The sequence below is a fragment of the Nycticebus coucang genome, chromosome 23, assembly GCF_027406575.1.
Source record: "Nycticebus coucang isolate mNycCou1 chromosome 23, mNycCou1.pri, whole genome shotgun sequence".
Lineage (NCBI taxonomy): Eukaryota > Metazoa > Chordata > Mammalia > Primates > Lorisidae > Nycticebus > Nycticebus coucang.
In genome coordinates, this window is record NC_069802.1 from 2920072 (window position 1) to 2943894 (window position 23823).

The 23823-nt window shown below is 45.0% G+C and overlaps 1 protein-coding gene across 2 annotated transcripts in view; it reads left to right on the forward strand.

Moving 5' to 3' along the window:
• LNX1 (ligand of numb-protein X 1) overlaps positions 1-23823 on the forward strand; it is a 189827-nt gene that overhangs the window by 29446 nt on the left and 136558 nt on the right. Inside the window, exon 2 of one of the 2 annotated variants that reach the window (XM_053578038.1) lies at positions 18270-18454. The gene's annotated coding sequence lies outside the window, so the exon portion shown is untranslated. The remainder of the gene's footprint in view (positions 1-18269; positions 18455-23823) is intronic. The other variant, XM_053578039.1, reaches the window with a different exon arrangement.

The following is a 23823-nucleotide window of genomic DNA, read 5'->3' on the forward strand; positions in this document are numbered from 1 at the left end:
TAGCTGCACAGCACTGAAAGTTGGTGCTGATCACCATCTACCACTTCAGCAGATTGTGGGCACCGACAAGACAATCATGTCTTTCTCTGTCTTGAATCTTCAACCTAAATGCACCTGACACCTACCACTGTGTGTTACACATATTTTTTCTATGCACCTGGTTCACGTCATATCCTTGTTCTAAGTCAATGGTTCGCAGACCTTCACCTACATCAGTATCACCTGGAGAGCCTGTGAAACCACAGATTGCTGGATCCCACCCCAGAGTTTGTAATTCAGTGAGCTGGGGGTAGAGCCTGAGCGTTTGCACTTCTTTACGTTTTATTTTTTTGAGACAGAGTCACACTCTATCACCCTGGGTAAAGTGCTGCGGCATCATAGCTCAAAGCAACTTCAAACTCCTAGGTTCAAGCAATCCTCTTACCTCAGCCTACCAAGTAGCTGAGACTATAGGCACCTGTCACAATGCCCAGCTAGTTTTTCTGTTTTTAGTAAAGATGAGGTCCTGCTGTTGCTCAAGCTGGTCTTAAACTCCTGACAAGCAATCCACCCACCTCAGCCTTCCAGAGTACTAGGATTACAGGCTGAGCCACCGCACCCAGTCAGAGTTTGTATTTCTCATATGCACACAGGTAATGAAGACACTACTGCTCTGGGGACCACTCTTTGAGAACCACTGGGCTAGAGGAGACCACCAATTATTGATGCTTCCTACCAAGGAGTATTAATAAATAAGGTGAAGTAGCTTAGTGGTAGCTAAAGGCATGGACCCAAGCCATGAAATCTTGGCCAGCTTACTTTACCTCTTCAGGCCTCACTATACAATGGTTATAAAATAAAGATGAGGGGCCAGTGTGAAGATTCAGTGAGCTAAGGGATAGATGGAACACTCAATAATTGCAAATAAGTATTAAGCATAACTAAAAGAACACACTTTAGTTATAATTATTTGCTGATGGCACAGATGCAACAAAACAGCTTTTAAACACAGCTATGATGTGTTTCTTTATAAATAGACTAGGCAAATGTAAGAATAACCCCTAATTTTTTAATTTGTAAGAATATCTTCAAATTGAAAGCATATGAACAAACACTTTTACATGAATGCTAGAGGTTTTGTTCATAATAGCCTGGGAAGAACCCAGAGGCCTGGGCTGAACAACACGAGGTGTGTATCCACGCAGTGGGATATCACTTGACCATAGAAAGGAGAGGAGGGCTCCAGTACGGGCAAGACAAGACAACACTATGTGAGTGAGAGGAGTCGGACCAAGGCCCCACGTTGCATGGTTACACTTATTTAAAGTGTCCAACACAGACCAGGCGTGCTGTAATCCCAGCACTCCAGGAGGCCAAGGTGGGTGGATCACCTGAGCTCCGGAGTTTGAGACCAGCCCGAGCAAGAGTGAGACCCTATCTCTACCAAAAAATTAGAAAAATTAGCCAGGTGACGTGGTGGGCACCTGTAGTCCCAGCTACTCAGGAGGCTGAGACAAGAGGATTGCTTACACCCAAGAGTCTGGGGTTGCTGTGAACTATGATGCTTGAGACTCTAGCTAAAAAAGAAAAAAAAGTGTCCAACATAGGCAAATCCATAGAGAGATATAGCAGGTTAGTGATTGCAGGGCTGGAAAAAGAAGGGAATTGAGAGTGACTGTCAGTGGTGTGAGATTTCTTTGGGGGATGATGAAATGTTCTGGAATTAGTGATTGTACCATCACCGCTATCTAATTATTATTAGAAAGTATTTTAGTTTAGTCTTGAGATATAGTAAAACCCACTGAGATGTATGTTTAAAAGGGTGAATTTTACAGTTATGTGAATTATATCTCAATGTACAAAACATTCTAAGACCCTATAATCCTAGTTGGTGATAATAACATTTTTATTTCAGAGTTGCACCAGGCTCGTGAATTCTTGAAACACGACTAGTCCAAAGTGAGCTGTGCTGTGCATGTAAAACACGTCTTAGTCTTCGAAGACTTAGCTTAAAAAAAGAAAAGAACATAAAATATTTAAATACATATTAAACATTGAAATGACACTATTTTAGATAGATCTAGTTATCTAAAATATAGTATTAAAATTTACTTATTTTTGTTTTCTAAATGTGGCTACTAGAAATTAGAAAATTTAGTATGCAGTTTGCTTTTGGGGCTCACATTATGTTTCTTTTGGCTAGAGCTGCCTTCGAGGTCCCCCCAATAGGTGAACTGTTTTTGTAGTGTGCACATCTGGGGGCTAGCGAGGCTGGTCTTTTCCTTTACATAGAGGGCTCTGTACCCAAGGCCTGATTAGCACTGTGCCATTAGCATGACTTAACACATGTAAACAGGACAATTCAATGGATGTTTCCAGTTTTTGTTCTTTGAGTAGAAGGCCACCTGCAAAAACAGAGCCTTGTTATCTCAAAGAGCAAGGTTCTGGGCCATTATTATTTTAGAAAGTACTTTTTGTGTCTCTTGCTAATGTACTACACAGCAAGTCATCTGAAAAAGAAATTCTTAAGGCATAATTTTTTTTCTCTTCAGAGCAGCTTTTTCCCAAGGCCCACGTCTTGCATCAGAACATTCTTAACCTTGACACGTACTTTAAGTTATCAGTGAAAACTGATCGTAAGAGCTCTCCTGGAAGAAAACATTATTTTAAAATAAGGCAAAGACAAGGATGTATTTGGTAGGCAACACAGTTAAGGGCAATTCATTTAAATGGTGTAACAATATGTATAAATGAGAAAGTTAAGTAGATTGATTGCTTTAAAACAATCACAATATCTTTTGGTTATAAAAACAACAGATATTATTTTTTAAAATTTCAAAAACATCAATAAGAAAAGAGAAGTAAATAACCAACACTCCTAATCGCACCACCAGGGACGATTGTTGTTAACACATAGATGTCTATCTTTCTAGGGAAAAAAGTCCTGGTAAGTCAAAAGTTTTCTATATCGAGAAAATTGGTTCAATTTTTGTTGTTGACTACTGGCCAACAGATAGTAGAACATTTATTTTTGACTCAGTTAAAAATAATTCCATTGGTACTCTAAATTTTGAGACGATGATTCCACTTTTTATAGGTTTAGTTATATAACATCTTTGTGTTACAATTTAGCGGCCTCTCTGCACGTAATCCTTTTGCCTTAACTTCAACAAAACAAGAAAGATATTTACACTGCCCACACAGATGATGTGGGTGGGCATGTCTCTATACATTTTTCTTTCCTCTTCACCAAGAAGTTTGTATAAAAATATTTACTGCTTTCCTGTGGATGCGTGTAGGGGGGTGGGGTGGGGTAGTGTTCACGTCTTGAAGCAGAAGGATGGATTATTCACCGGAGTTTTTATGGACCCACAGTCAAGTATTTTCCCAGCTGTGTTTACAGCTTTGGGTTTGTAAGCCTCTTGAGAAGTAATCAGTTTTGATCATCTTAAATCCCAGAGTAAATTTTCTTTTCTGGAGATTATTCTAGTTGCTAATACAGGTTAGTCTGACCTATTGAACCATCTTAGTGCTATGACATTCAGAAATGAAAGCTGTGGTTTTGCTCTCAGATACAAAAAAGAGCTATGACTCAGATTCTTCCCTGCAAGAGGTGAGGTTTGAGAACACCTTTGCTCTTTCTAAAAAAATTCACTTTGGGAGGCCGAGGTGGGTGGATTGCTTGTGCTCTGGAGTTTAAGACCAGTCTGAGCAAGAGCAAGACCCCATTGCTACTAAAAATAGAAACATTACCCAGACGTAGTTGTGGGCACCTGTAGTCCCAGCTACTCAGAAAGCTGAGGCAGGAGGGTTTCTTGAACTCAGGAGTTTGAGGTTGCTGTGAGCTATGATGCCACAGCACTCTATCCACAGCAACAGAGACAGACTCTGTCTCAAGAACAAAAAAATAGTATTATACCTGGATTTTATTTTTTGGTCATTTCTTTATGGATGTCTCATCTCCTCAAAGCAGTGTAAGCTCTGTTAGAGTTAAGGTCTTTATACGATTCTAGTTTATGTTTGATAACTTCTATAGTATAACACAGCACACACATCATTCTCTCAGTAATACTTGTTTCTTGACCAATGAGAAGTGAAAATGATATTTAAAAGTTTGGAGGAGTGTAATTTGTGGGTGGTTTTTAGTTAAGGAACTTTTGTAAATAACTATCCTTAATGCCCCTTAGTTTTAACCTCTGTAACTACACAGTTACCTGCATTTAGAGTCGGGAACATTTGCTAAGAGCTAGGACTCTGCCATTTAACTGTGTGAGCTTAGGAAAATCAATTTACCCATCTGTGCCTCAGTTTCCTTATGTAACGGAAAACTAATCAACTACATCAGTGAATTCATATAAAGTGAATGACTGGCATATTGGTGAGGTTTCAATAAACATTAATTACGGCGACTACTGTTTCCACTAATATTATTACAATAGCTGCCCTCTCCACCAACCTGCTCAGTCTCTGCCAGCTGGAAAAACACTCTCTGCATCCGGGCTGGGACCTTCTGATCTACCTGTGTGGAAACCTACACAGAGCTGGACAGATGAGGCAAAGCAGCTGGACCCTTCACTGGGTGACACGTCCAAGTCCTCAGAAAATGGGACAAAAGCAGCAGCAGGTGTCCTGTGAGAAATGGAATTTGGTCAGCATATGCAGGCCTCCTGCCAGTGGTAAGCTGCCTCCTGAGTGCAGAACACAGAAAAGTAGAAATAAGATGTAGTGCCTGGGGTGCAATCTCCCATGGGGGGTTAAATGCAGGCATACAGGAATTATTTGTGTCTGGATGGGAAAGCTATCTTCCTGGCTAACAGAAATAGATAGGGTGCCTCATTATACGCAGAAAACTAGAAAAGAGAAAGAAAATATAGTAGAGACTCTGTAAGTTGCCCACCCAAGGGACTGTAACAAGCTGGTCAGCATACGGAGGTATCAGCATGAGGAACCAGGCCTGCTGTGCTGATACGCGCAGGTGGTGCAGGTCTGGCCTGTGGAAATCAGGTCCTCTTAAGGAGGTGGTCAGATATGCAGGGTCTGCTGTATAGACATTGAATTAAAAGCCCACGCTTCTGTATCATAAACCACTTCAGAAACTTGATGGCTTGAAACAACCACTCCCCATTTTTGCTCACATTTCTGGAGTTTGTCGGAACTCTTTACTCCACGGGTTTGCTGGCCATGAAGTCCAAGTTGGCCTCACTCATGTCTGGGAGCTGGTGCTGGCCACTGGCTGGAGCCGCTGCTCTCCCCCCTGGGCCTGCTCTTCACAGGTATGCTAGGCTGAGCTTCTGTGCAGCACAGCACTGTCAGGGTTCCAAGAGAGCAGGAATGGAGCTGCAAAGCCTCTTTAACAGGTAGGCACTGGAATCCCCCGGGTGGGTCCCAAAGCCATGATAGATCCATAAAGTGGAAATACTCCCTACCTGGCGTTGGGAGAAGCAGCATCACATCACAAAGGGGGCTGGACACGGCATCAGTCTGCATACCAAGCCCCCCAGAGGCAGTGGGTCACCACCACATTAATTTATTTCTCCACCGTTTACCAAAGGCCATTATTATTCTGACTCTCCGTAGTCTGTTTACTAGCCTTTCAGCTGTGGTGTGTTCCCCTTTAGCAGCCCGGGTAGTTATCACTCCAGTCTCTTTCTGCAGTTAGTGAATCTGAAGTGAAAAAAAATGAGGGTCAACGATTTGAGGAAAAAGGAAAATTGCATTTCTTTCTCACTCTCAAGAGTTCAAAGGCAGATGAGTGAATGTAGGAATAGCTCCAACAGTCAACTGGGGCCCAGATGAGGAGGATGCATGTTGTAGCAAAGGACAGGAGCCAGATTCTGAGTCAGACACACCCCGCTAGACCCTCCTGCATCTGGAGCCTCCTTTGAAGTGAGGGAAATTGCTCTACCACAAGGAGGCCCAAGGAGCAGACAGATGTGAGCAGGGATGAAAAGCTAGAAACTTTCTGTCCTCATCGAGGAGGAGATGGAGGGTGGTACCTGTATGCCAGAGGTGGTGGGTTCAAACCCAGCCCTGGCCAAAAACTGCAAAAAAAAAAAAAAAAAAGGAGGAGATGGCCTGGCGTGGCCTGGCTAAAGGTACCCCACATTAGCATTCTTGGTTTCTTATATTTTGCTTTTACTAGACGCTGAGGAATTTCACAATTTAAGTCACTTAAAATTCTAAGACCTGTGATATGAACAGCAACTGGCCCTTCTCCTGGTACCCATGGTGGAACCTTTCACCTCTGGCTTCTCTGGTGAAGATGGGGAAGAACCACGGCCTGACACCCCCCAAAAATCTGCCCCGAGGCCTGATTTGCTTTGCCTACAGAGGGTAACCCGGGAGTCACTTCACAAAATGAGAAGGGATAAAAGTGGAGACCCTAAAGGGATATGTATCTATTTCCAGAAGGTTCTTGGAGTTTTCTGAGGCTATTTGTGAGGCTATGTCCTGAGAGGGGAACTCAGTATGGGAATCCCAGAGTCAGAAATTCTTTCCCGAAGAATGTGGAGGGACAGGGTTATAAAAAGAGCAGCAAAATTTCCTGCAAAGCAAGATTGTCTGTGAGACAGAGTCCCCTGAACTGCAGGTGGTTTCTTTGCAGATGGACAATGCATGTTCATACATTTTCATAAATGCAGGTGTTGTGTAATCGATTCAAGCGTAGATCCTTGAGTGCCGTCATGTGGGTGATGCTGGGTTTTTTGTTTTGTTTGTTTGGTTTTTGGCTTCATGCTTCCTTTTCATGTTCACACATCTCAATTCCCTACCTCCTCACCTACCCAGATAACCCATACTAGTAATTGAGTATCTACCTTTCCAATTATTGCTCATGGTATATGACATGCAGATGCACACATACCTATACTGGGTGCTTTTTGATCATTGTATGTTTTACAAAAATAGGACAATATCATACATTTTTCACCACATTGTGCTTTACTCAGCCAACAGTCTCTTATTAAAATTCTTCCTGTCCAGCTCGGCGCCTGTGGCTCAAGCGGATAAGGCACCAGCCACATACACCAGAGCTGGCAGGTTCGAATCCAGCACAGGCCCGCCAAACAACGACAGCTGCAACCAAAAAATAGCCGGCGTTGTGGCAGGCGCCTGTAGTCCCAGCTACTTGGGAGGCTGAGGCAGGAGAATCACTTGAGCCCAGGAGTTGGAAATTGCTGGGAGCTGTGATGCCACAGCACTCTACCTAGGGCAACAGCTTGAGGCTCTGTCTCAAAAAAAAAAAAAAAATTCTTCCTGTCCTCTGGGATGCGGGGCAGGTGAATCACCTGAGCTTAGGAGTTGGAGTCCAGCCTGAGCAAGAGCAAGACCCTGTCTCTACTAATAATAGAAAAAACTAGCCAGGCGTGGTGGCACCTGTAGTCCCAGCTACTTGGAAGGCTAAGGTAAGAGGATCACTTGAGGGGCGGTGCCTGTGGCTCAAAGGGGTAGGGCACCGGCCCCATATGCCAGAGGTGGTGGGTTCAAACCCAGCCCCAGCCAAAAACTGAAAAAAAAAAAAGAGGATCACTTGAGTCCAAGAGTTTGAGGTTGCTGTGAGCTATGATGACACCATGGCACTATAACCAGGGTGACAGAGTGAGACTATGTCTCAAAAAAAAAAAAAAAATTCTCCCATCAACCAGCAAAACTAATTCATTCTTCTTGATGGCTATATTTTTTCTATCATATAATTATGCCATAATTCATTCAGCCAGCAAAAACAAACAAGCAAACTCAAACAACCTTGTATAGAAATCCTTGTGTTCTGGTGACTTTACACACACTAAGAGATTCTCAGGAAAGAATTGCTGGCCTGCAGCGCGTACGTATTTTGAATTTTAGTAGATATTGCTGTACTGCTTCTCCAAATGGCTGCAGTAGTTCTCATTCCCTCCACACTTAGGAAAGTTCTCCCTGTCCTACAACCTGCCAGCAAAAAGTGTTACAAATCTATTACATTGTAGGCAATCTGCTGGGTATAAAGTCATATCTCATTGTCAGCTCAAGTCGCCTCTTCCTGGTTTCTCAGCCATGTGCGCTTGCTTTTCTGAGCACTGCCCGTTCCTATCCTTGGCTCATTCTCCTACTCTTTGGCTTTTGTTTCTCTTACATTTATAATACATTTTTCTAGATAATAACAAATAAACATAGTGTCGGCATTATACAGATTTCATCAGATCTATCATGGTCTATTGTATTTTAATACCATCTCCTCCCCAAAAGTTATATTTTTTATAGTCAAATATATCTACTTTTTCTTAGAGCTTTGATTAGGAGAGTTTTTTTCCTGACCCCACTAGATTTTATTGCAAGAGATTTGCTTTATTTTACCTTTTATATTTTTCATTCATGTATTTCTATTATGTTATTAAATATGCAATAAAATTAAAATTTGAATACAATAGCTGTATAGAAAGCCCTAATAACTACCGAGGAAGTTCCCTGGCCCATCTCTATTTATTTTTCCAAATGTACTTATCTTTTCTTTGGTATTTTTTCTTTAGAAACATTAAGAAATTAAGATTATTTTACCCAACTACCAAAAACAAACCAAAATACTCATTTTGTTGTGAGTTTTATGAAATAAATACACAGATACACAAAATATTTGGGGAATTTAATATCTAGAGTGCACTGAATTTCCCATCCAAGAATGAACATGGTCCATCTTTCCATTTCTTCACTTCTCCTTTTACCTATTTTAGTATAAACCTTGTTATTTATTTCTCTTTTTTAAGTTAGATCTAAGCATTTCATAGGGGTTTGTTTTTCACTATTTTAATAAAATGTTTCCATTCCTATTATCATTTCTAAAGTAGAAAAAACCTAATAATGTTTTTGCATGTTGTTGAATCCATCTACTTTACCAAATTCAATTCTTAATTCTAGGAAATTTTTACTAGATCCCTTTGGGTTTTCTAGGTTTATAATCATATATTCTGCAAAAATAGATAGTTTCACCTCTTCTTTTCCAGTGTTTATTCCAGTTTTCAAATTTGCTGCCATAGAGGTTCACGGTGTATTCTCTTTTAATACTTTTAGTCACTTCAGTATTTGTCCCACAACCAACGAGCAGTACCAGGGCCGACTGATTTGCTGCCTGAGCGCCGTGACTCTGTGGTGCACTTGGGCCGGTCCACAGGGCCCAGGCCAGGGAGGGCAAACAGGACTTTTCTTTTCTTTAGAGACAAGATATCACTGTATTGCTCCAGTCTACCTCCTAGGCAGACTCAGTGAAAGTGGGAGAGGGGTGGACATGCCACCTGAGGGGGACAGGTACAACTGGAAGGACCAGTCTGGCCACCGTGGGCTGATGGCTGGCACTGAGATTGACAGAGACTTGAATTAAGACTCACAAACAGGGAACCTGGAGATCTGGGGCCTCTGTTATGTGGACTGGTTCCTAACACTACTCCTACCTCCTAACCCCCCATGCATGTTCACTGGACTGAGCTGCATACACTGGAATACAAAACACAAACCTCTTGCTCTCCCTCCTGTACTTTGGTCCCTTGATTGCAGTTGAAGCCAACATCTCCAATCCAGTACTAACTGAGCTTCTCAGTGAGGGGGGACTCCCCACACTCTAATAATGGGCAAAGAAGAACAGTAGGGAAAGTATTTAATACTCAGCGCTCAGCTAAACTTTGGACTAGAAGTTCAGCTTCCACACAGACCCTGAGAGTGACCACAGCAGACCTGGCCACCCTGCCCTCCAACCACCTGGACTCATGCCGCCCACCCCCACTTCACTGCACCTTGAAGGTTACTGGAAGTCTAACCTATTTGCTGCAAGCCCTTCATCACAGACTTATGACAGGTGCCCATGAGGAACTCAGCTCTAAGATGAGCTAAGAAGAGACGTCACCCCTTCCAGTTCATGTTCAAGTTAAAAAGGGATATCCTCACATTTTGTGGTTTGAGGAAAGCCTGAGACCCTGTTAGTTGGAATCTGGACAAAAGCCTATCTCCCCACTCAAGGGAAGTGGTTTTCATGATATTCTTGTGTTCTTGGACTTAGGAGAACTAAAGGGATGGGCTCCTTGACCATAATCCCAGTTTTTGAGGACATGCCTTTTCTTGGAAGCAAAAGTTCATGGGAAAGAAAACACTTCCCCACCAAGAAAGTTGGCTTCCCCTGTGCTTGTCGCACCCGAATGGACCAGCAATAAATCCCCCTATTGCTTTTGCTTCTTTCATTGCATTCCCCATCGGGACGTTGGGTGTGTGTATGTGTCCTCAAGTCACTTTTTGTTACTAGCTAGTTATTATGAATTTTCAACCCCCTTACAAAAAAGTTTGAAGACTTTGGGCTCTGAGGCATAGACTGAGTACTCCAGACAGCATAAGAAACAGCAAGACGATGGAGGGTTGATGTGAGGAAAATAGTAATTTGTTCTCATCCACTGAGGACTGAATATACAAAAATAGGATTAAAAGGGATTGAAATTACATAACACTTTAAAAAGCTTATGATGTTGGGGTGGTGGTGAAATCTTTATAAACAAAGTTAACTGTACTGCCAACTCTCTCTTAAGGGAATTTAAATGCATCTACACGATATTACTATCATCTGCGGAGCACAGATCTTTTTCAAGTTCTTCCTATCCAGCCCTGACAGTGGACATGAAACTGAGACCTACTTGAGACACAACTTGTCTTTCTACCCATTCAGAGCAGCTGTCCCTACACTGGTGCAAACTGCAAAACCACAGGAGGCTTGGGTTGTCTGGGTGCCACACATGCGTCAGGAAGCACACTTAGGTCCTGGTTCCCAGGAGCCCCCTTCTTTGTTGATCCTTCAAGACCAAGGGCCAAAGCAAGGCTGTGTAGGGCTGGGAGATTAGTGGTCTGTCGTCAAGCAGCCCTGCACTCAGTGTCGGCTTTTTGAATTCTGGCAAGTTCTTCCCAACAAGTCAGAGCCTTTAAATCAGAAGAAACAAGCCAGCTGCTTCTCATGTAACCGCATCTGTGACACCCTCAGTTAAGGCAATTTCCATTTTGTACTGACTCTGCTCCCAATTGATTTTAGTTCCTTAAAGGCAGAGATTCCTTTCATTTTTGACATGCACTAGCCTATCAAAGGTGCATAATAAATTTGTTGTACAAATAGGTGAATGAATTAGTGTCTAGATTATTACCCATTATTGTGAAAATTAAATGTGATCAGGTTAGCTCCGTTGCCAAAACATACAGGCCTTGACTCTTGAGAAAAGGAAGAGATGACTCAAGGTTAACTTAACAATATGTTAAGTTCCTCTGTCCCTTCACGCCTTCCCTTGTCTCATATTCATCTTTAGCTCTTTTAACTAATATTTCCCAAAAGCCTCTATGTTTTCTCCAGGCACTAGGCTAAGTCCTGAGGTTATATGAAAAGTCATGCTCCTCACTTTTCAGTGTAGAGAGGAGACAGTCTTTTAAAAATTACAATCTGTGCAATAACTGCTGAAGCAGAGCGCACAGAACAGGCTCCAATGTCTGCCCGGGGAAGGTGGGGAGGTTCCCTGAAGGGGGCTTTGAGCGGAGTTCTGAAGACAGAGTTGTTCGCAGGAGTTTCTCAGGATGAAAGCGGAAGAGCACACCTGACAGCCAGCGACTGAGCATCAGGTCTGCAGGTGACTAGCAGGCACAAGTTACTTTCCCTCTCAGAGACTGAGTTTCTTCACCTGCTAAGCACAGTTAGCTCCTGGGATTTCTGCCAGGACTCAGTACCTCAACACGAGTAAGGAGCACAGCGCCCGCCTGGGCAGTGGTCAAGGTGCAGTGAATGTGCATATGGGGCTGGGTGGCTGAGAGCCTGGAAGTGAGAGGGCCTGGGCATTGAGGGAACCACAGTCAGGGACTAGGGGCATCCAAGAGAAACCCCAATGAGTAGCACCCCTTTTTACCACCTAGGTTTGGGATAATTTGAGAAAATTTAAGAAGAGTGATTATAGAGGCAAAAATTTCACCTTTGAAATGCTAATGGCTAAACTGGAAAACAAACCTGTAATGAGGAAAGCAGAGCTGGCAGACCTGGGCATGGCAGATGTGGGCACAGCAGCCCCCAGACTGCCCCAGAAAAACTCAGCGCATGAAGCCACAGCAGGAAGCTCTGGCTCCTCCCCAGACAGAAAAGAGAGATGCAAAACGGAGCTGGTTCCCACCTGCCCAGTCAGCGACTCCCAGGGGCAGAGTGAATAGTGGGCGGAGCACAGTGAGGGTGTGCTGAGGAAACCGGTTACCTGTGGAAAGGAGGTGAGGGAAGTGCACTCCACTAACACAGTGTGACGAGAGCACAGCGGCTGGGGGCAAGGGCATTCTGTGCATAGGAAGGATCAGGAGGTGTGGATGAGAGTGGAGAGGCAGCCTCACAGGCCAGGCAAGGCAAAGGAGCTGAGGGGACAGGAAGAGGTACTGACCAGGAACGGTGATCCAGAGATGGCCAAGGAGAGGCCATGCACAGCCACCACTGACAGCGGACAGAGACTGTGGCACTGACCCCCAAGCTTGCAGGCACAGAGAAGCCTGGAAACATGGTTTCCCCGCAGGTGAAGTTGAGGATGCTGGCAAGGAAGCGGGTTCTGGGCTAGACAGGCCTGATGTGAATGAAAACAGCAAAGAACAGATACTCTCGGGCAGTCTCTGAGAGTCCAGGAACCAGACAGCACCATCAATTCAGAAGGGAAGGTAAAGTCCAAGTGAGGAATCGGAAACCTGAATGAGTAAGAATGGACAGCAGAAAGTTGCATGCTCAGATTTTTTTTGAGATGGGATATTTTGGGGTGACAACAAGATCCAAGGGGTCTTTATCTTGAGATTGGGTGGCTCAAGAGTGGTAGAGGCAAATGTCATTGTCATCGTAATTGGGGAGGTCAAGGATGCCATAGGGGTCATCTCCAAGGAAGTGGAAGCCTTCAGGATAAGGTCAGAGTTAACAAGAGACATTTCAAATCCCAACTACATTTCTTAATATATGGAGCAGGGTCAATTGAAATCATCACGTATGAAGGCACCGTGAAAGAAACAAAGACACGGCAACCTTCAAACACAACCACCACTGCCCCCAGATTGAGTGAGAAGAACCCACCATATTTATGAAAGAATGGGGATCACATAAATACAAAAATATTTATAATTGTCATAAGATATAGGCCTCGTGACTATTTGTTTTATTTTTGAGACAGAGTCTCACTTTGTTGCCCTGGGTAGAGTGCTGTGGTGTCATAGCTCACAGCAACCTCAAACTCTTGGGCTCAGGTGATCCGCTTGTCTCAGCCTCCCTAGTGGCTGGGACCACAGGCGCCTACCACAATGCCCACTATTTTTAGAGACAGGAGTCTCACACTTGCTCAGGCTGGTCTTGAACTCCTGAGCTCAAGCAATGTGCCAATCTCAGCCTTCCAGTATGCTAGGATTACAGGTATGAGCCACCACACCCAGCCCCAGCCTTGTAACTATTATAGAAATGGCAATGAAGTCTTTTTCTTTTCCTACTAATAAAGAGTGTGCTGTACTAACCTTACAAAATGTGTGCCATCCTCAATTACAGATTTAATTCTAATTTCCTTAAGATAGTCATTCCCTCTCACCCCAAAAGCACACAAACCAGAGAAATATCTTCTGCTAAACTGCAGGTCTATAGGGCACCCCAGAAGCTTGTCTGCAAACCAGGCAACATGCGGGTTGTGAGTTTGTGAGAGAAATGGAATCACTTCCACATGCACGAAACTACAGAGCATACGTCATGTCAGCCGAGGACTGTGACTATCACTATTATTTCCCATAATTGCCCTTCTGGGATCTGTTTCTTTGTATTATGCAAAGCACTTATAATTAGCCAATGAAATATTTGGAGCTGAACTAGTTTAAAAAAAAATTAAGAGCCGTATGATGGCATGAGTAGAGCAATTCTATCTCATAACGTTAAATACCGTCAGAAATCATTAAGCTAAAGAGGCCTTTCTAGAGATGTCTTTTATTAAAATGAGGCAGAACATGTTCACTTTTGTTGTGGCATTCAGTCAGCTTCAACAACTCTACAAATGTGCTGTGAGGAAATTGAAAAAAAAATAAAAAGGAAGCAAAACAGGGGCAAAGAAACACACCAGTCACAGGCATGATCTCAGCACAGGTTCATTGCCAGGAGGAATCCTTGAGAATGCCAACCTTCATTGTGGTGATCTAAAAGTAAAGAGCTTTGAAAACAGACCTCCTTCCTCCCTTAGATTTCCCTGTCAAGATACATAAAAGAATTCAAACTAATCAAAAAGCCGGAGTTAGCTGGCTGGATAAGTAACACAGGCCCAACCTTGAGTTCAGAGAACTTGCTAATGCATTCCACCTGCCTCTCCAGAAAATGAAGTTTCCAGGATGTATCAACTGCAAGAAGGCTAGCTGCTAACGAGAAGGAAGATCAGACAGTAGCCGGACCAGCATGTCCCAGAAGGTGAACTCACAGTCACCAAAGACACAGTCACTCCTAAGAAATTACCCCATGCCCAAGATACTGAGTTTCTTCTTCTTCTTTTTTTGTTTTTTAACCTGTTTAATCACCATGAGAAAAGTAGCCAGTGAAGACATATGAAGCGGTCAGCCCTGGATGCTCTTTATATTGTTACTCATCCAAATTTAGCTTTGGCCTGACCCTCTTCAGCCCAGCAGGGTGACATTTCCTTGTCTCACATTCCTTTCCTGCCCCACCACCCGTTTCTCCCTAACACACACAGGCTGTGGTCATTCCTGCCTCCACCCATGCTGCTGCCCCGCCTGGAATGGTTTGTCCTTCCTCACCATGTTTCTGAATACTTCAAGGTCCAGTTCGTGCTCCTTTCTTCATGAAATCTTCCTCAGTGGCACCAGCCAACACCAATCCTTTCCCTTCCTGATCAGTTCTCTCACTTGCTGTCAAACTAGAGGTAGAAAATGGTTTGATCTTGGGGGTTCCTACCAACTGCTAGGGTGCCTGGAATTGTATCTTCAAGATTCCTCAATTCCTTCTGAGTTCAAGAGCACCGTTGTCCTTCAGCAATGACCCTGAGAATGGTAAGGGAGGAGGGAAGGGAGCAGTGTGTGTCTAGTATTTGCTGACCCTGGTCTAAACAATTCAGCTCGACAGTGTTTGTAATGAAACTTAATTTTATATTGTCTCATGTCATCCAGTTATACAAAGTTCTTATGGCCATTCTGATAAGATTTTAAAGGGAAAGACTCCTGAAATTATATATTTTATCAAGAGAAATGACCCTAAAAAGATGTCACAGAGTTACAATAGGGCATCTCAGGAGACCCATCAAGCTAGTCTTTCTTTGAGGCTGGGCATGGTGGCTCAGGCCTGCAATCCTAGCACTTCAGGGGGAGACAGAGGTAGACGAACTTCTTGAGCTGAGGAGTTCAAGACCATCTTTATTAATAGAAAAATATTACCCAGGCATTGTGCCAGGTGACTGTAGTCCCATCTACTCAGGAGGCTGAGGTAGCAGCATCACTTGAGCCCAAGAGTTTGAGGTTGCTGTGAGCTATGACCCCACGGCCCTCTAACCAGGTGACAAAGTGGGACTCTATCCCCCAAAAAGCTAATCTTTCTTCTTGGAGTTTTGATAGGCCCCCAATAGATGTTTTCAAATATTATCCAGGGGTGATAGATTTCCTGGTGTGTTTTTCCATACATATATGTATAAATGAATATATATATTTTATACATATATACTCACTGTATAAACCGGATTACTACTTAATTTATAAATGGAGACATTCTATATCAGAAGTACATTCCCCAGGACTTCCACTGCAAGGCACTTGCTTTTGAAGAATGGGTAGGTAAGGATCTGAATTGGCATCAGGACGCTGCCCAGTGAGCATGAAATGAGAACCTTCCCCGCTTTCTTTCCAGTGGTTAAAATCGGGCCCTGGTTACAAACGGTGCTGGCCCCGCCACTTGCTGGTCGAGCTGTTCCTAGGCAGCTTCTTAGGCCCTCCGTGTCTGGGTTTTCCCAGGTGTCGAAGGCAAACGGGCACCTAACCCTCAGGGCTGCCGCGAGATATTTTCATCTTTCCTCTAATATTTAGACATATCATTGTCCCTTATAGTATAGTCCTAGTAGCAAAAGAAGTCCATATGTTTTGTTAACCTTTGAAGATTGTTCTAAATCCGGAAGCGCCAGAAAGATGCCGCTTGAGATGGCGGCTGGTGCGGAATCGTTTTTCTCTTCCTTTCTGCACCGTACCTGCCAGATGAACTCTCCTTCTCGCTGTTCCTTCTTCCTTTTCTTTCTAATTCATCAGCCCCAGGCAGAAGGCGGTGAGGACTCTCAGCGAAGCTTCACGCACCATCAGCTCCTGCAAATTCGCCCCCGTCACCGTCCACGCGATCCGGGCCGTGAACCTGACTGCGACTCGCGCTGCCACCCCAGACCCGGCTCAGCCACAGGGGGCGTGACTGACGCCGCGCGGGGGGCGGCCAGCGACGGGGGCGTGGCCTTCTAGAACCTTCGTCAGGTCGGAGGAGCGACTCTCGCCCGGCGCTCGGTGGGGGATGCCCTGTCTCCGCAAAGGAGACGCCTTTGTTTGGGCGATGCCCCAGTTAGGTGTCAAACTGGTGGCTTGAAGCTTTCCCCCGAAACACCAGAGCGTAAAAGGTGTTACTGCCTTGGCCTTTTGTTTTGTTTCTTTTCCAAAATGAGGGACTAACCCCATCCGCCTCTGTTTCTGTTGGGTAAAAACGTCGCTAGCGCCCGCGCCCCTTGCAGCTTCCCGCTCTCGGAGGTTTGGCTGGGGGGTGTCCGGGGCTGTCCAGGGCGGCCAGGAGCCGAGCCGCGCCCCGGGGGGAAACGCCCGGAGCCGCCCCGCGCCCCGCACCCGCACCCCGCACCCGGCCGGGGTCTCTCTCCCTCGCCTCCCGCGTGCTCTGCGGGAGACTGAATGACCCAGCCACCCGCAAACCTCTGTCTAACGCGGTGTCGGGACGTGTGGACCCGGGCGCCCCGATCTCGGGAGAAGGGGCGAGGGGACAAGACTCCAGATAGGCAGAAAACCGGAATTTCAACATTCACTCCCTAAAAGGGGGAAACATAAGATCTCGGCGCTAGCAAGCCGGCCATTCCCCGGGGAGGAAGAATCCAGCATTCCAGAGAGCGAGCAAATTGTTGGCGGGCGCCGGGCGCTGGTCATGGGGACGCACAGCGTTTCAGGAGCATGAGGGGAGCTGTTGACAGCGCTCCTCCGGGGATGCCAACGGGCTTAGCAGGCGCTGTGACACCTGCCAACTGCCTGCTCCGTGCTGCTGGGAGAGCTGGGGCAGCCGGTGACTTGCCCAGGGTCACACACCAAGTTAGGGACAGAAATAACTCTGACTCCTCCTTCCTGGCTCTGACAGCAGACAGCATCGCCTTATTAGTGTATGGTCATTCAAATCTGAATCATTTAAATTGCTCCTAATTGCAAACCTGCCGTGATCTATAACTACCGTATGACTCTAACCGCCAAGCTAGCCAAGGTAGGAAGCACTGCAGTCTGGCAAATTCCTAAGTATGGAATTAAAATGCTGGGACTGAAAGGACAGGCATGGGGAAAGGTGTTTGAAAACGACTTTTCACGAGTGCTAACAAATGCCATATTTAGACTTTTGAGACTGGATCTAACTGTCGCCGGGCTGGAGGGCACTGGCATAGTCGTAGCTCACTGCAGCCCTGAAGTCCTGGGCTTGAGTAGCTGGGACTACAGGCGTGCGCCACCACATCTGGCTATTTTATTTATTTTTTGTGAAAATAAGGTCTCACTTCGTTTTGCACAGCTCATCTTCAACTGCCAGCCTCAAACAATCCTCCTGCCCCAGCCTTCTAAAGTGCTAGGATTACAGGCATTAGCTCCCATGCCCAGCCTCATATTTATATTTTTAAAAAATGAATTTGAAACATCACCTAATGTGTCAATATTGGAAGAGAGAAGCGCAAAAAGGCTTTGGGATCATTCTGTGATATTTCTACGCAGTGTTCACACTCTTCCTTTTTCTGCACGCTAAATTACTGCCTATTTTGACGTCTTAAACTTCCCTTTTAACTCCTTTATATGCAGCATTGGGGAGGGGGTTGTCTGGAAAACAATCAGGCATTTAAATCCACATCTGTACACGGGCCTGGACACGTGCTGTACTCAGGGAAGAAAGTAAATTCCATTTGGCAAATTGCTGTAACTGATTCATTTGTCTACAGACAACTCCACCTACCTGCTTGCAGGTTCAGGTAAATGACAAGTGGGCGGTACCTACTGACTGTTTCAATCTCCGAGGTCCTGGCAATGCTTTCTGTGTGCAGGCTTCCGTGATGTCACCCATTTCCTGCTCTGGACTGACCAATGCCGTCCTGCTTCCTCCAGGCACCTGTGCACCGAAGTTGAGCCACAACTCAGGCGGCCCACGGAGCTGCTGAGTTCACCCACGGGGATGAGAGCTGCCCGCTCGCTGCTGCTTTGAAAGCCCTAGACATACACACTCAGAAAGGTGAGTTGAAACCCTCCATTTTTCCCTCTTGGCATTTAGACCACAGGCTACTGAGGAACCTGAACAGAATTGGAATGAAAAATGTGAGCTCAGCCCTGGCTGCTGCCCCAGAGGGTGCCTTTGACATTTTGGTTGTGCAGGAAAGTTCTTCCAGGCCAGATATGTAATCCTTTTTGTTTTTCCTAATCATTAATCCAGTTCCGTTTATCTTCTGAATTAATCTTTTTTTTTTTTTTAACCTTGAAGAGGAGTTTCTTTTAAACTTAGTTCAAAGGCACAGACCTGTTCAGCCCGTTTAATGGGGGCTGGGAGGCCAGAGTGAATTCAAAGTTGTCTTATTTTTGCCTTTTCTGCCTTATTTTGCCAAACTTTCTGCATTCATTTCCCCAGAGGCAATTTCAAGCTAAACCTGTAAGACAGCCCTAGATTTATTTCTTTGCTTGTTTGTTTTCCCCTGAAAATCAGTTCCTCAGGCGGGTAAATTCAGTTGTCCTGTACAGAAGCCCTCTACTCCACTTTTCCTCTCCCTTCTCTGAGGAGTCTCTACCATTGTCTTTGCTGAACACTTCTCTTCATACTCCCTTACAGCCTGGATTAGAATTGTTTACATTTAGACCCAGACTGGCTGCCCGCTGACCTTTGGTTGAAGAAAAGATTATTTCCTCAATGCCACAAGAATGTAACAACAGTTCTGATTTTTAATTTCTGGGAACTCTTCCACTTTTTGTCTCTTTTTTAGTAGCAAATGTATTGAGAAAATTGTTCTGCCAGGACCTGACGTTTAAAGTAATGTTACCTGTAGGATCCATTTTTGTTTTCTTAGTTCCGATAGTACAAATCTCTCCTGTTTTCTTAGTTCTGGTAGTACACAGCCTGTACTACCTCTGTTCCTGACAATCCAATCATCATACTCTATACCTGCATTTTGTTGTTAGAAAAAGGAAAGAAACCATTTCCAAACCCAACTCCCTACTGGAATGAGCTGGAAAACTGAGAGAAATAAATCTGTCAGACCCTTTATTCTCGAGTCCTTCATCAGCTGTTTTTCTGATATTTAAGTTAACAAATTATGTTTGCCAGGGAATAAACTGTTAGGAATTGTGTTTCTGTTCATCCACCTAGAAATTCAAAGTACATGTAAATTCTCCAAAAGTATAAATTGAAAGAAGCTGAGAACATTTTTGCCTTGGACCATTGCTCTCGCCACTAACACTCTGCATGACTCCTGTTGCCGATTTCTGTCTGTCCTTGGAGGTTTGTATTGTTCTCCTTTGGATGACCTTTGTGTCTGTTATTTTTCCCCAAGCTCGTGAGTTTGAGGGGAGGCCACTGTGTGTCCCTTACCCAAAGCTTGATTCAGAGCTTTGTCAGCAAAAAGAGAAAGATCACCTATATCCTGAATCTTCTGAATTAAAAATGTATCTAAACCTCCTTTGAAGGTTGCATTCCTTCTGGTTTACTGTGATTGATGAGTTCCTTTCTCAGTACTTAATTTATGATTAAATACATCATTTCATCACCAAGTGTCAGCGTGTCTGGCTATCAAAGGAACAAAAGCTGTGGACACTATTATCCCAAGTATAAAAAAGAAGAAAAAAATGCCAGAGACTGGAATTCATAGCCAGATTAGGTAGAATGCGGTTGGTCTTTGGATTATTTGCCCATGAATCCTGCCCCAGGTTCTTGTAGTCATTTTGTCTTCTGGTTCAAGTGCACATAGGCCTGCTGGGAAAATGTGGAATCCACCCCACTGACATCCTTGAGCAAGTTACTTAGCTTCTCTGACTGTCAGTGTCTTCATCAGTAAAATGGGAGATGATAATCCCTACAATGTAATGTAGTCTTTAGAAGTGAATGAGGTAACTGACATGTACCAGCTTCGAGTGACTGGTGCTTAGTTGGACCAAATTAAGGATAAATCCCTCCTGAAGGAATTTCCCCGGTTACTTGGAAGGGATAGTCTGAACTCACGAAGATAAAGATCATATGTGATTGCAATTGTTAGGGACCGTGATAGTTCTTGTTATTTTAATTAATTGTAAGTAATTAACTTCAGCGGTAACAGTTCAGAGAAGGAACACAGGCAGGAGGCGGGAGGATGCTTATAGCTGTCATCAAGCAAGCTGGGCAGATTGGTCCATGTCGGCCTCCTGGGCAAAGCTTTTAGGAGTTGCAGTCCACTTCTGTCACTTTTTCATATTTCATATTTCTGATCCTGAAACAGACCCACAAAGTGTGGTTCTTCACAGGCCTTCGGGGGAAATGTCCTGTTGTCATTGGCTATAATCTGCCTTGGCAGGGAGTCCTTTCTGCTGGGTGCTCTAACTATTATGTTGGTTACGAGTTAGATTTCTCAGGTCATGCTACAGTCTGGATGTAACAACGATGGAAACAGTAGTAAGTTGAGGGCCAAAGGCTCTGAGCACAACAGGTTTCTGGAAAGAGCCCCAAAGGCATAAGAGGGAAATACCTTAACAAAGATTATCTTGTTTCTCTTGGCGGTCCAGGGTAGGGGGGCTGCCAATTGAAATGCTTGGTCTTTTGCAGACTGTGGGTGGTGGGTGTCAGTGATGTGAGCAAACAGTGGATTCTCCTGGAGCAGTGATTCCTGGCTTTGTCTCTGCGTCCCCATGACCTTAGCCAGGACCTCTTCACTTGAAGTGGAGAGCATAGGCTCTGCTAGGATTTTGACGACATGGAAGGCCATGAGTAGGTGCTGTCAGGAAGGGAGCTTTGAAACGTGTCCCCCTCGCGGCCTCAGCACCGCGGCTTCCTGGTGGCATGTAATTAGTCCCGTATTTACCTGCTGGCGTTATATACGCTTGCTTTTGTGTGGGTTGAAAATTTATTGTCCTGTGAACAGGCCTCCAAAGTAGCAAGGGCTTTTCATGACTATGTGGATGGAAGACTGCACCCCTTTCCCTGGGCTAGTGAGATTACCATCTATCTACTGTGCCCAAAGAATAGGGTTGACATGAAAACCATGAAAAAAAAACATAGAAGTGTGAGAAACAGCTCTGAGCTGAGCTCAGGAATAGGAAATGCTGGTTGTCTTCTCCCATCAGCTTCCTGTATTTACCATTTCCTCCTCATGTTGTCCTGGGTGACACGTGGACCCCACAGCGATGTACTTCGGATCAGTACGAGGAAGAACTTTCTATGAATGAGAGTTTGAGGGCGCTGAGTTCCTTGCTGTGGAAGGTGGTCATCTGGGGTGTTTTTAGTGCCTGAGTTTGGGGGTGCTGAGTTCCTTGCTGTGGAAGGTGGTCATCTAGGGTGTGTTTAGTGCCTGAGTTTGGGGGCGCTGAGTTCCTTGCCATGGAAGGTGGTCATCTGGAGGTGTATTTAGTGCCTGAGTTTGGGGGTGCTGAGTTCCTTGCTGTGGAAGGTGGTCATCTAGGGTGTGTTTAGTGCCTGAGTTTGGGGGTACTGAGTTCCTTGCTGTGGAAGGTGGTCATCTGGAGGTGTATTTGGTGCCTGAGTTTGGGGGTGCTGAGTTCCTTGCCATGGTGAGTGGTCATCTGGGGGTGTATTTAGTACCTGAGTTTGGGGGTGCTGAGTTCCTTGCCATGGTGAGTGGTCATCTGGGGTGTATTTAGTGTCTGGCGTACATTTGATGGACGAGTGAATGGACCAAGAAGTGAATGAGAAAGGATTTGTGTCTCTTCAGCAGCGCGTACATTCATCTGTAGAATGAAGATCAGAACACTGATGATCTCATAGGACTATTTTTGAGATTAGATGAAAACACGCACAGAAGTCCCCAGCATGTCATCGTGCACAGCAAACTGCACATTGAGTAGTAGGAACTATGTTTTTTTATTTGATAGCCTAAAAAGGAGGGGGAAAGGAATTCCTGCTTCTGGTGGAAGGTAGAGGCCGTGGCCTCGCCCACTGAGACCTGCAGATTTTCCATCACCCCTTTATTCCTATTCTCTTCCTGTCCCCCTTCTTCCTCTGCCTGTTCTAAGAGAATTTCTCCCTGCCCTAGGCAGCCACGTTCCTTGATGCGGGGGGTGGACTAGTACATTTTTAACAGCGGTAGTGGCTCCTGTCCCAATTAACTGGGGCCGTGTTGTTAACATCACTGATTTGTGACTTGGAATGTGTGGACTTAAATTCCACCAGTGTTTCCAGGTGACTCACATTTGTGTCTTGTGTTGAATGCGTTTGTCACAGGCACGCAGGAGACTTCACCGGCGTAGAGTGCAAATGCTCCAAGCATTTTCCTTAATAGCCTCTTGGCACAGCAGCACATGCATGATGGTGAGGTCTAACTATGTCCTCGCTGTCTGCAGAGATGATTCACATAGCTTGCTTATGACTGCGCCGTCAGTCACGGGGCCTGTTGTGAACAGAGCCTGCGTGTTTGGGCTTCTACACACTCACATTAACACCTGAGTCACCTGTGTTTGCAAACGCCTGTTCAGTGCCGTGATCATACTTCCGAATGTCTTTCACAACGCACGCACACACACTCATACCCAGCCACTCTATCTGTGGCCTTTTCCTCCCTTGAGGCCCTTGCAAATTTGGTCTGGCAGTCATCTCTTTGTCCTAACTTATTAATAGATTAGAAGGAAATTATTGTATTTTTATACTAGGGCAAAGCTGCTATTCCTAAGAATATGGCAGCCACCTCAAACTATTTTTTGTCTATTTTTTGAGATAGAGCCTCACTCTGTAGCCCTGGCATTGAGTGCTGAGTGCCACGGCATCCTCGTAGTTCACAGCAACCTCAACTCTTGGGCTGAAGAGATCCTCCTGCCTCAGCTTCCTAAGTAGCCAGGACTATAGGCGCCCACAACAATGCCCAGCTTATTTTTCTATTTTTAGTAGAGACAGGCTCTCACTCATGCTCAGACTGGTCTCCAACTCCTGAGCTCAAGAGATCCACCCACCTCGGCCTCCCAGAGTGCTGGGATTACAGATGTGAGCAACTTGTGCCCGGCCAGCCTCAAACTATTTTCCATATTTCTAAGCCACACAGAGAAGTGTTAGGATGGATCCTTGGTACTATTCATCCCATTCCTGAGGGAATACCCCTGGAAATACATAGCCCCCGATGTGTTAATTTCTTAGGGCTCCCATAACAACTTACCGTCAACCCGGCGGCTTATAACAACTCAGATTTGTTGTCACAGTTCTGGAGGACGGAAGTTTGGAATCAAGTGGCAGGAGGACAGTGCTCCCTCCAGGGCTTGGGAGAGTCGTCCCTCGCCTCTCCAGTTTCCAGCGGTTCCAGACGTCCCTGGCTTGTGGCCGCCTGGTTCCAATCTCTGCCTCTGTCTCACGTCACCTGTCCTCAGTCTTTGTGTCTTGTCCCTTGTAGTGTCTCTTATGAGGATCCTGCCATGGGTTTAGGGCCT